General features: G+C 37.1%; 1 non-coding gene across 1 annotated transcript; it reads left to right on the forward strand.

Annotated features, from left to right (window-relative positions):
• The first annotated feature begins 11,744 nt into the window (after nt 1-11,744).
• LOC133236233 (small nucleolar RNA SNORA42/SNORA80 family) lies at nt 11,745-11,874 on the forward strand. Its single transcript, XR_009732800.1, has one exon. It is a non-coding gene; the product is annotated as a small nucleolar RNA SNORA42/SNORA80 family (small nucleolar RNA).
• Nucleotides 11,875-12,545: the final 671 nt, after the last annotated feature.

Consider the following 12,545-nt stretch of genomic DNA (forward strand, 5'->3'; position numbering starts at 1 on the left):
ATTTATACTGTTAAGGTCCTCATAGTCTCTAGGAGTGAAGCATACAGATAAATGATAGCAAGTGAGTACTGTGCATTCAGGGATTCCCAGGTGGCGTTAGTAGTAAAGAGCCCACCTGCCAATGCAGGGAACCCAAGAGATGCAGGTTTGACCCCTGGTTCAGGAAGATCCCCTGGAGGATCCCTGGAAGAGGACATGGGAACCCACTCCAGCATTTTTGCCTGGAGAATCCCATGGATAGAGGAACCTGGTGGGCCACAGTCCCCAGCATTGCAAAGAGTTGGACACAACTGAACTGACTTAGCATGCTTTTACTGTACACTTAATAATAAGAATTGGGCAAAGCTCATGATATGTGGGTTGGGGATATGAGGTGGGAGTGATTTGCCCACTAAGGAAAAATTTCAGGGGGTAAAATATTTGCAATTAGAGGCAAAATGATTAATTAAAAGCAAAACTCCCTTCAGGAGTTATTGAATCAAAGCTGAAAGCAGCCTCTCTAGCCCACTAATTTTTTCCATTTTCTTCCTAGAATTGATAACCAAATGAAATTATCTCATATATGTTTATTAATATACTTATTACTATTCCCTCACCCTGCTAGGAAGCAAGCTTGGTCAGGGCTGAAGCCTCTGGTTCACAGTTCAGTCACTGTGTCACAGTGTCCAGATCACTGCCTGGCAAGTATTGGTGCTCAATAAATGCCTGTTGAATGAAAAAATAAAAATCGTTTCAGATTTTCCTATGACTAAAAGCCTATAATTCTATGGTCCTTTGTAAAAGGTGTAAATATTAATTTTCATAGCAAGTCAAAAATGCAAATATAAAAACTCCATTCTGAAGAGCAGTCACATCAGGGTGTTGTTTTACATTAAAATGTGCCATTTTAATTCAGTGGCAATTAGACTCAAAGCTTGGCTAAATTGATTAAAGAGCAGCAAACTGCAGCTCTATGGTCATAGCTATTAAGCATTCAAGCCAAGTAGTCATGATTAATGGGGAAACAGCATGTGGATCTATGTGTCCTTAGGCTCAACTATGTAGACAGGAATGCAGGTTTTCATAGGGAGGCATGTGTTTCTCATTTTTTTTTTTTAATTCTCAGTGCCTAACTTATTTTATTTTCATACCAAGAACATATGCCACCAAATTAGGTTTCTTCCAAAATCACAAATAAAAGATCTTTCATCCTAAGGCACCTCCCACAAAGGTATCTGGACAAACTATCCTTCCCTGGGGGTTAGACAATGAAGAATCTTCCTTCAATGCAGGAGACCCCAGGTTCCATCCCTTAGTTGGGAAGATCTCCCAGAGAAGGGAATGGCAATCCACTCCAGTATTCTTGCCTGGAAAATCCCATGGACATAGGAGCCTGGTGGGCTACAGTCCATGGGGCCGCAACTAAGCAACTGAGCACTATGGAATTCAACCAATGAACAACTTCTGTATTTGGAAAATTTGGTGAATGGCATAGAAACTGAGTACTGTATATAGCTCTCTAAATTCTCTGATAGGTCCAGAAGCAGTTCCAAAAGATGGTTTATTTACTTTCTTTAAAAAAATATGTATTTTTAAGTGATTGGGTAAGTGGGAGGTTCTGATATATACTTATGTTCTATGTGTGCCATATGTCTTAATGTACAACTGTTCAACCACAGGACCTTGGAAATCAGCATTTCCAAGCACACAACACAGCCCGATTGACCTCCTCTGGCTTGGTTCCATGTTGCTAATTATTTGGCTCCCAGAAACAGCATGCAACAGCCCCCAAATGAGACTGTATCAGAGGACGGGGCAGTTCAAGATGGTACCCACATAGTAGTAGCCACAATCTAATTGTTATTCTCTCACTGATTTGGGAAGGGGAAAAAAAAAAAAACACCAGCCAATGATTACAATTTGAAGATTTTCTTCTTTCTAAAAGAGTACTTACTCAGGACCAGAAATCTCTCTGACAAAGAACTGATGTAGCAAAGCAGACATGTTTCACAGGTCTATGATTTCTGTTGGTCCTCTCCTAACAGTGAGTGAGTTATGCAATTTCCTCTTCTATTTCAAACATTCTTCATGGTCATTCTCTTTTTCAAGGAGACCAAAATACTTCTGAATACCTCTTCTCTGTCTGCTCATGTACTACTTGATTCAGTCTTGGCTTTCTACTGAGGTAGTAATTTAGGTCATTTGTCTCTTTGATGTATTCCCAGATAAGTATATTAGATCTACATAGTCTACAGGCAAGAGGCTTAGGCAAGAGAGCTTTAATTATCTGTATATTTTTAGTATATGGTTTTTGGAAGCAGCATATTTTAGTGAAAATATTATGGGCTTTAGTTTCCAAAATGATTAGAGTTTAAGTTCCACTTCTGCCTTTTTCTAATAGCCCTATGTTGGTTATTTATTTAACCACTTGAGATTTGTTTAATTTTTCATATAAATGACTATATCCCATATAAAGCATTAGATACACAAACTTAAGTCAAGCATGCTCCTTGTTTTCAAAACATCAAAACATGCAGTGAAACTGAAAGACACATAAATATTTTAATACAATAAAATTCTAAGATATTTGCAGGCATTAGGATGTAATAGAATAAGAGAAGAATTTTCTAAGTAAGACACTTTTATATAAGTTTAGTTCTTAATTCACAGAATAAAGATGCTCTCTATATGTATTTCCTTTCAATAATATCTAGCATCAACTCTTCAGGACTGCAATATAAGTGTGTTCATCCTTCAAAATGCAGTTACAGTTAACAGTTCACCATGAAATCTATGTGGTCTTTTCTTTCTGCATTTCTAACTCCTTTCTTCCAAAGCCATTAACACCGTACCAGCAGTAACTCATGTGAATTCTCTCTCTTATTCCTATGCTGCTTTTGGATTTATGTTAACTGCTCCATCTGTCTTTTCTCTACAATGAAATTAAAAATTTCTAGAAAGCATAAGCACACATGGAATTCATTTCATCTCCTTCCACTGTACAACAAAAAATGGGTCTAGGAAATGCTTATGATAATTAGAAAGAAGATTGGTAAGAAAATAGAGAACCTGAAAAACACTACAAACCAACTAGCTATAATTGACTGTATATAGTGAACACTGACAAACAGCAGAATACATATTCTATTCAATGTACATTGAACATCCTCCTGGATAAGCTTTATATTAGGGCACAACACAAATCTCAATAAATTTAAAACAACTGAAATGAAGTGACCTTTCAAATGGCAATTAGATGAATGTAGAAATTAATAACAATTAAAATTAAACGCAGATATATGGAAATTAGCCAACACAGTTTTAAACTCCAGTGGGTCAAATAAGAAATCATAAAAAATTACAAAATAGAGAAGAATAAATTAAAATATAATAAACCATAATTTATGGGATGCAGTGATATCACTGCTAAGGGAATTTATAGCTATAAAACATAAGTTAATAAAGAACATCTCAAATTAATATTAACTGTATACCTAAAGGAATAAAAAAGAAGAGAAAACTAAACCCAAAATGATTAAAAGAAAAAAAATTAAAATTAGGGTAGAAGTAAAAGAAATAGGCATTATAAAAGTAATAGAAGGGATTTAAAAGTAAATATCTTGTTCTTTGAAAAAAATCACAAGAACTGACCTTTAGCTAGGTTGACTATAAAAATGAAAAAAAATAAAAATAAAAAAAGTGTAAATCAAGTGTAAGTCGCTCAGTCCTGTCTGACTCTTTGTGCTCCCATGAATTATACAGTCCATGGAATTCTCCAGGCCAGAATACTGGGGTGGGTAGCCTTTCCCTCCAGGCGATCTTCCCAACCCAGGGATGGAACCCAGGTCTCCCACATTGCAGACAGATTCTTTACCAGCTGAGCCACAAGGGAAGCCCAAGAACACTGGAGTGGGTAGACTATCCCTTCTCCAGTGGATCTTCCCGACCCAGGAATCAAACCAGAGTCTCCTGCTTGCAGGTAGATTCTTTACCAACTGAGCTATCAGGGAAGCCCTATAAAAATGAAAGGTACCAAATAACTTATTAGAAATGAAAATAGGGGCATTATTACCAATCAGTAATACCGATTTTAAGAGAAGACTGTGGACAATTATATGCCAACAAATTAAATAAGCTAGATCAAATAAATAAATTTTTATAAATGTATACTTACCAAAACTGATTCAAGAAGAAATAGAAAATTTGAAATGACCTATTACAGGTAAAGTGATTGAAATGGTGATCAGCAACTTCTTAAAGAGAAAGCACAGGATAAGTTGGCTTCACTGGTAAATTCTACCAAACATTTGAAGAAGGAGTAACACTAATCCTTTCCAAATTTGTCCAAATATATATATATAAATATATATATATATATATATATATATATATATATATATATATAAGAGAATCCTTCCTAACCCATTCTGTGAGGTCAATATTACCCTGATACAAAAGCAGAAAATGAATGAAAGTACAAGAAAACTACAGATTAATATTACTAATAAATTTAGATGCCAAAATCTTCAATTAAAACATTAAATCCTCAATTAAAACATTAGCAAACTAAATCCAGCAACATATTAAAGCACTACATACTCCATGACTAAATGAAACTCATAGCAAGAAACAGTATTTCAGTGTAAAAATATCAATCCATGAAATGATGGGGGGAGGGGAAAGGCACAGGATTAATTCAGTTGATGCATTAAAAGCATTTGACAAATTATAACACCATTTTGTGCCTAAACACACACATACTGTAAACTAGAACAAAGAGAAAACTTTCTCAACATCATAAAAAACATTTATGAATTGAAAATCATACACAGTGGTGTATGATTAGTATACACAATGATATCTAAATCACATCTGAAATCATACACAGTGGTGAAAGACAGTGCTTTCTCTTTAAAATCAGAAAGCAGTCAAAAATGGCTGCTTTCATCACTGCTATTGACATCACTATTTAACATTGTATGTAAATACAGTAGGAATAGAGATTATTCATTGACTCAAAAATACGGACTTCTACTCACTGAGGCCACACTTGGCTATGGCCTCTGTTGAGCACTCAATCTGACACCAACAGAAACCAATGCTGAGCACTTGATATGACACCATCCCTGGGGTGATCAGTCAGTTACTGCTGGAAGATTGATTACACTGAACCACTTTCATTGTGAAAAGGACAGCATTTTGTTGTTACTGGAATAGACACTTACTCTGGATATGGACTTATCTTCCTTGTGCTCAATGCTTTCACCAAAACTACCATCCATTGACTTAACAGTATGGCTTATGTACCACTAGGGCATTCCATGCAGCATTGTTTTGAATCAAGGACTTCACTTTACAATAACAGAAGTGCAGCAATGAGCCCATGCTCACAGAATTCACTGATTTTAACATGTACCCCACCATCCTGAAGTAGTGGGCTTGTTAGAATAATGAAATACCATTTTGAAGACTTAGTTACAATGCCAGATATGTAGTAATACCTTGCAGGGACGGTGCAAAGTTCTCCAGAAAGTTGTATATGCTTTGAATCACCACAATTACAATAGAATTCAGTTACAAAAGTGAGAGGGCTTCCCTGATAGCTCAGCTGGTAAAGAATCCACCTGTAATGTAGGAAACCCCAGTTCAATTCATGGGTTGGGAAGATCCCTTGGAGAAGGGATAGGCTACTCACTCCAGTATTCTTGGGCTTCCCTTGTAGCTCAGCTGGTAAGGAATCTGCCTGCAATGTAGGAGACCTGGATTCGATCCCTGGGTTGTGAAGATCCTGTGGAGAAGGGAACAACTATCCACTCCAATATTCTCCCTTGGAGAATTCCATGAACAGTCTAGTCCATGGGGTCACAAAGAGTCAGACATAACTGAGTGACTTTCACGAAAGTGAGGATTATAATTGTCATGAGTATTTCCTCCTTATCTTATTTTTTTTAATTTTTTTTTTCCTCCTTATCTTATTGTCACACACCCTGGCAGCTCAGCAGGTAAAGAACCTGCCTGCAATGCAAGAGACCAAGGTTCGAACCCTAGGTCCTGCAGATCTCCCGGAGAAAGGAATGGCAACCCACTCCAGTATTTTTGCTTGGAGAATTCCATGGACAAAGGAGTCTGGTGGGCTACAATCCATGAGGTCACAAAGAGTCAGACAAGACTGAGTGACTAACACTTGCACTATATACATATTCCCTGGTGGCTCAGAGGTAAAGCCTCTGCCTGCAATGTGGGAGACTCAGGTTTGATCCCTGGGTCAGGAAGATCCCCTGGAGAAGGAAATGGCAATCCACTCCAGTACTCTTGTCTGGAAAATTCCGTGGGCTAAAATCCATGGGGTTGCAAAGAGTTGGACATGACTGAGTAACTTCACTTTCACTTTTCATATGAAAAAGTGAAACATTTTTGCTTTTACTTTGGGCTTCCCTGGTAGCTCAGCTGGTAAAAAATATGCCTGCAATGCAGGAGACCTGTGTTCAGTCCCTGGGTTGGGAAGATCCCCTGGAGGAGGACATGCCAACGCACTCCAGTATTCTTGCCTGGAGAATCCCCATGGACAGAGGAGCCTGGCTGCTGCAGACCATGGGGTCGCAAAGAGTTGGACATGACTGAGTGACTAAGCACATATGTACATGTCAATTTTATATCAGAGTATCTAACTTATGGGATATCAGGAATAGCAGACATCACTCAAAGACTTGACTTTAACCCCCTTCTAGAGAATGAGTTAGTACACTTTTGGTTGGATGCAGGATAAATGTGTTAGGCAACATTATTGCTATTTCTTTATTTGTAAATTAAGTATGGTTTAAGGAGATACATTAAAAGGACTCCCCAGGTATGGCACACCACTCCAGTACTCTTGCCTGGAAAATCCCATGGACGGAGGAGCTTGGTAGGCTGCAGTCCATGGGGTTGCTAAGAGACAGACATGACTGAGCGACTTCACTTTCACTTTTCACTTTCATGCATTGGAGAAGGAAATGGCAACCCACTCCAGTGTTCTTGCCTGGAGAATCCCACAGACGGGGGAGCCTGGTGGGCTGCCGTCTATGGGGTCCCACAGAGTCGGACACGACTAAAGCGACTTAGCAGCAGCAGCAGGTGGTGTTAGTGGTAAAGAATCCACCTGCCAATGCAAGAGACATAAAAGACGTGGATTTGATCCCTGGGTCGGGAAGATCCCCTGGAGGAAGGCACGGCAACACACTCCGGTATTCTTGCTTGGAGAATCCCACAGACAGAGGAGACTGGAGGACTACAGTCCATGGGGTCGCAAAAAGGCAGATAGTACTGAAGCAAATTAGCACACATGCATGCAAGGAGATGCATATGGGTGGCAAGTTGACAAGGGGTGGACTTATAATTATTAATTGTATATGTCAACTTGACTGGCCACAAGGTACCCAGATTAAATGTTATTTCTAGGTGTGTCTATGAAGATGTTTCCACATAAGATTACATTTGAATCAATGAACTCAGTAGATTGCCTTCCTCAACATAGATGACCATCATTCAGTCCACTAGCACCTTACTAGAACAAAAGGTGTAGGAAGAATTTGATTTTTTTTTTCCCTTGAGCTGAAACATCTCATCTTATTTTCTCTTGCCCTAGGGTTTGTAGTAAATTATACCATCTGTTTTCCTGGGGGTCTGTAGCTTATAGATAATAAGTTGCAAGACTTCTCAATCTTCATAAATGTGTGAGTCAATTTCTCCTAATCTCCCTCTTTCATATATATTTGTATATACACATACATGAGGCTTTCCCAAGTAACTCAGTGGTAGAGAACCTGGTGCATATAACTTATTTTTTCTACTTCTTTGGCTTTGGAGAACATTAAGATTTTTAATCATTTTAAGTCTTAAATAATTATCACAGTCTCTCCAATCTAATGCAAACAATATTTAAATTATGTGTCCATGGATTATAATTACACAATTTATTGAGAGATATTTGATCCAAGATATAGTTTCTCAGATTACAAATATAATTGATGTTCTTTTTAAAGTGCTATTATCTATAGATATTTTAAGCCTAAATATGTCTCTCTCTCTCTCTCTTTTACACACACACACACACACACACACACACACCCCTTTAGAAAGCCAATGAAATTACGGTATCAATATATAGTAGTAGTATCTTCTCCAATTGTAGAAAAAGTAAAACAACCTACAGAAGGCATTATTCTAGTATAAAGAAATGTGAAGGGAGTTAGCATCAAATGATATGAGGTGAAAATATTTTCACATTCAGCTGAGGAGCTGAAGGGCAAATAACTCCATTTGTGGAATTTGATGAGCCCTAAAATGTGAGTAATTTCCTTTTATCTCTAAAGAGAGCTGTGAAAGTCTCACATAAGTCTAGCTTCTATTTGGTCCTTCTGTCAACATGATTAACTGAAGTCTTTAAGTGGTTATTATGAGTTCTAATAAGGAGTCTGTGAGTGAATATTTTGTCTTTTAGAGTAACACTTCTGCTTACTCAACTCTGAAGCAAACATTACAAGGAAACAGACACAAGACTGCTAGTGAAAGTTAGTTTTCTAAGATATCACAATCCACTCCTTGAACACAGAGTGTGTTGTTGAGAGAAGACTATTTTTGCCTGGAAAATTCCATGGACAAAGGAACCTGGCAGGTCACAATCCATAGGGTCACAGAGTCAGACACAAGTGAGTGACCACACACACACACCTGATACCTTTCATTTGTTTCCTCCCAGGTCAGGAGAGTCACATGAGCAGTTGAAATCTCAAGGGCTCCTACAACCACTTGGGTTACCATGATTCTCCAAATATGCATTGCCTTCAAACACTCATTCCCAAAGCCTGCACTGCATCTTGCTGAGTTTTTGTATACCACTTATTGAATAGAAAGTGAAAATAATTGAAAAATATTGAAAATATTGAAATTAATTGAAATTATTAATTATTGAAAATAATTGAAAAATAGTAAGCAACTAGTGAAAAATCCAAACTTTAATTTGGCCAGCACAGGGAGCCTTCTGTGTACCTCACCATCTAAATTGAAATTCCTTATTTTAAAATAATTAGATATCAGTTCACTCTGTTTTTCAGACTTCTTTAGCTAAAACCGAAGGTTCATTCATTTGTTTCAAAAAGGAATTTGAGTATGTATAGTCTTGCAAATTATAAAATTCCATTTTTATAATCTATTTTTACATTAATCTTTTTATAAAATGAATTGTATTTAATATTATCATTAAAAATATATTTATGCAGATATACACCTACACACATATGCACACACACCCACTACAGATCAACCCAAGAACAACCCTCATGTTGATTTTCAATTTTATTCCACTCTTAGCTTTGTACTTGAAACAATTGATTAACATAAGGTGCAATACACTGCAGTGAAACATTGAAATAGTTTTAGAAAAATGATGGCCTGAGAAGAAAGGGTAAAACCAGCATTTGCATATCATAACATTTTAGCCTCTTTTCTATATTCTTATGTAAAAAAATGCCGGTTTTTCCTGATGTTTCTTTTAAAATATCTTTTTATTATCTTTTTCGGTGGGTAAACTGATTTACTGGCTTGCTACCGAAGCATTCCAATACTTTGGCCACCTGATGCAAAAAAGTGACTCATTGGAAAATAACCTGATGCTGGGAAAGATCGAAGGCAGGAGGAGAAGGGGATGATAGAGGATGAGATGGTTGGATGGCATCACTGACTCAATGGACATGAGCTTGAGCAAGCTCCGGGAGTTGGTGACAGACAGGGAAGCCTAGCATCCATGGGGTCTCAGAGTCAGACACGACTGAGCAATTGAATTGACTGACTGACCTAAGCACTGCTACTGGTGAATGGACCTTATCTATGGCTTTAAATATTGAAAAAAATTTTCTGTTGCTATAGTTATTTTGTTTTTTACTTTATTTTGATTTTGGACACCTGGATCTCCTTGTCTGTTAATGTTAATGGGAGTGACAGGAAAACATGAAATACAGAAACTATTTTATACAGATAATTTAGAACTTTTGTATCCTTAGAACACGTATAAAGACATAGTGAAAAATAGTAAAAAATTTTTTGAAGGAAAGCTTGTAATTTGTTTTTTTTTTTCTATTCAAAACAGAGCAAAGGGAGATTCGACCAATATTTATCCTATCTGATATCATCAGTCTTACCTGATTTCATTATACCATGTATTTCCAATTGCACACATGAATCTGAAGCATTCTATGATTTCCCAAAGTAGAAGCCATATTATGAAATTAAAAGGGTTTCATCAAGTTACCTTCTCTAATAGCTCAGTTGGTAAAGAATCTACCTACAATGCAAGAGGCCCCAGTTCGATTCCTGGGTCTGGGAGATCTTCTGGAGAAGGGATAGTCTACCCACGCCAGTATTCTTCAGCTTCCCTTGTGGCTCAGCTGGTAAAGAATCTGCCTGCAATGTGGGAGACCTGGGTTTGATCCCTGGGTTGGGAAATTCCCTGGAGAAGGGAAAGGCTACTGACTCCAGTATTCTGGCCTAGAGAACTCCATGGACTGAATAGTCCATGGGGTCGCAAAGAGTTGGACATGACTGAGTGACTTTCACGTTCACTTTCATCAAGTTACTATATCTATCAGTGAACATGCTGAAATAAAATTATTGCTTTCTAAGTGAGGTCAAACCTCACCCTGGCAGGCTAATCACCTTGCCAGATCTGCACCACACAGTACAGATGTCTCAGATGATGCCACAGTGAAGAGATGGCATACAGTCTGATCTTTGGTAATGAATTAGCCCAACTCTAGAATGCATTTGCAGTCTATACCAGTCTGAGAGACTGTGGATGGTAAATGAGAAAAAAATTGAATTAAGAGAATTTAGTTATGATCTCCAAAGGTCCTTCAATACCTGGGTTATATGATTCTAAAACTCTTGCCAAGAAAACGTCTGATTTAATTGACTAGATAATTTAATTGACCAAATATATCTATCTATTCAAATCAAAAGATACAGCAGATGTGAATCCTGCACTGGAGAATTGATAAGGTTAATTATGTGTGTGTTTTCTTTCCAGACAGACCATGAAGAGAGTTAATCATTAAAAGCTTTTTGAAAGTGGAGTATATGGGATAATACAGCCCAATATTCTACCTAAATCACACTATTCTTGAATACTATTAATATTAGCTTTTTTCCGTATACCCTCTCATATGATTTCATTAGCCAAACCTGATCAAGATAGAATCCTACTCATGTTTTTAATCATGTTAAGTTTTAAAAGAAGCATCTATAGTATATAAATAAAGCTTTATATACATTCAATATTTAAGGGTAAAACAACAATAACAATATCTATTTTATATCTAACACCTCTCATTTGCCTGATGTTTTCAACATATTTAAAAAATATCTTTTAATCCTTAAATTCTGGTTTCATCCTGCATTTCCTCAAGTAATATATTTGGAGAAGAAAACAAGTAATTTATCCTGTATAGTTTCCTGTAGTCTGGAGATACTAATTTTTACTAAGTAGTCAACCAAAATGCTTTTAATACAATGCTATATGTGCGTTGCATGCATGCTCAATTGTGTCTGATTCTTTGTGACCACATGGATTGTAGCCTCCATTTAGCATTATATTTCACTTGCTATTTTTCCAAAGTTCTTTTACGGGATCTGATTTAATCTGCTTGGTCCTTGCATCATAAGTAAAATCAGTAATGAAAATGGCCCCTCTAGGGAACGATAATGAAATACAGGGTTAAAGAAGCCAGGTCAATGCATTGGTTTAGATTTATGGCAGGCCTGCCCCCAGGGCCTCTCATAGTGTCCCATGCCAGAGCAAACTGGCCCTGAACCATTGCCTGGCCTCTGCCCATAGGCTGCATACACTAGAGTGCTTTGACAGAGGAGAAAAAGAAAAAGAAAATAAAAAAGTATAAACCAGGCCAGACTGATCACATGTTTACACTGAGTTGCTTGAGGTTGAGTCTAAAGACTGAGTTGCCATCAAGGTGAGAGCCCGGGTATCCTTATCAAACTTCAGTGACAATAAGCAAGGCAAAATTATTTTAAACAAAAATTAATATTAAAATTTAAAGCCATAGAAGATGTAATTTCAACAAGATGCAGATTGTGAGAAGATTTTAACAAGCAATTTAGGAGAGGATATAGCCAGTACCAGTATATTAGAAACTTAATTTTATGGGCTATTTCCTCTAAGGCCAAATTTGAAGGTTTATATAAATCATAGTGAACTGGGCCTGAAGGACAGGGAGGCCTGGCGTGCTGCAGGCCATGAGGTTGCAAAGAGTCAAACATGACAGGGTGACTGAACAACAACGATGAACTGGTCACTTATTAGATTACATTGGAAATCCAAGTATTACTGTTCTAATTTTATGGAGAAAGTATTAAGTTCAGATCGATTTTTTACTTGAATGAGTCTTTAATTTTAACACTCTTTAATTCTTTACCATACTCTTTTTAAATGATCTTACTGTTTTTAACCCTAAAACATCCTATGCTGTCTAGACCAAGAAAAATATAAGAATCCCTAATAAAAAGTTTGATACTTACAA

Source organism: Bos javanicus, chromosome 2 (genome assembly GCF_032452875.1).
Source record: "Bos javanicus breed banteng chromosome 2, ARS-OSU_banteng_1.0, whole genome shotgun sequence".
NCBI classification, from domain to species: Eukaryota; Metazoa; Chordata; class Mammalia; order Artiodactyla; family Bovidae; genus Bos; species Bos javanicus.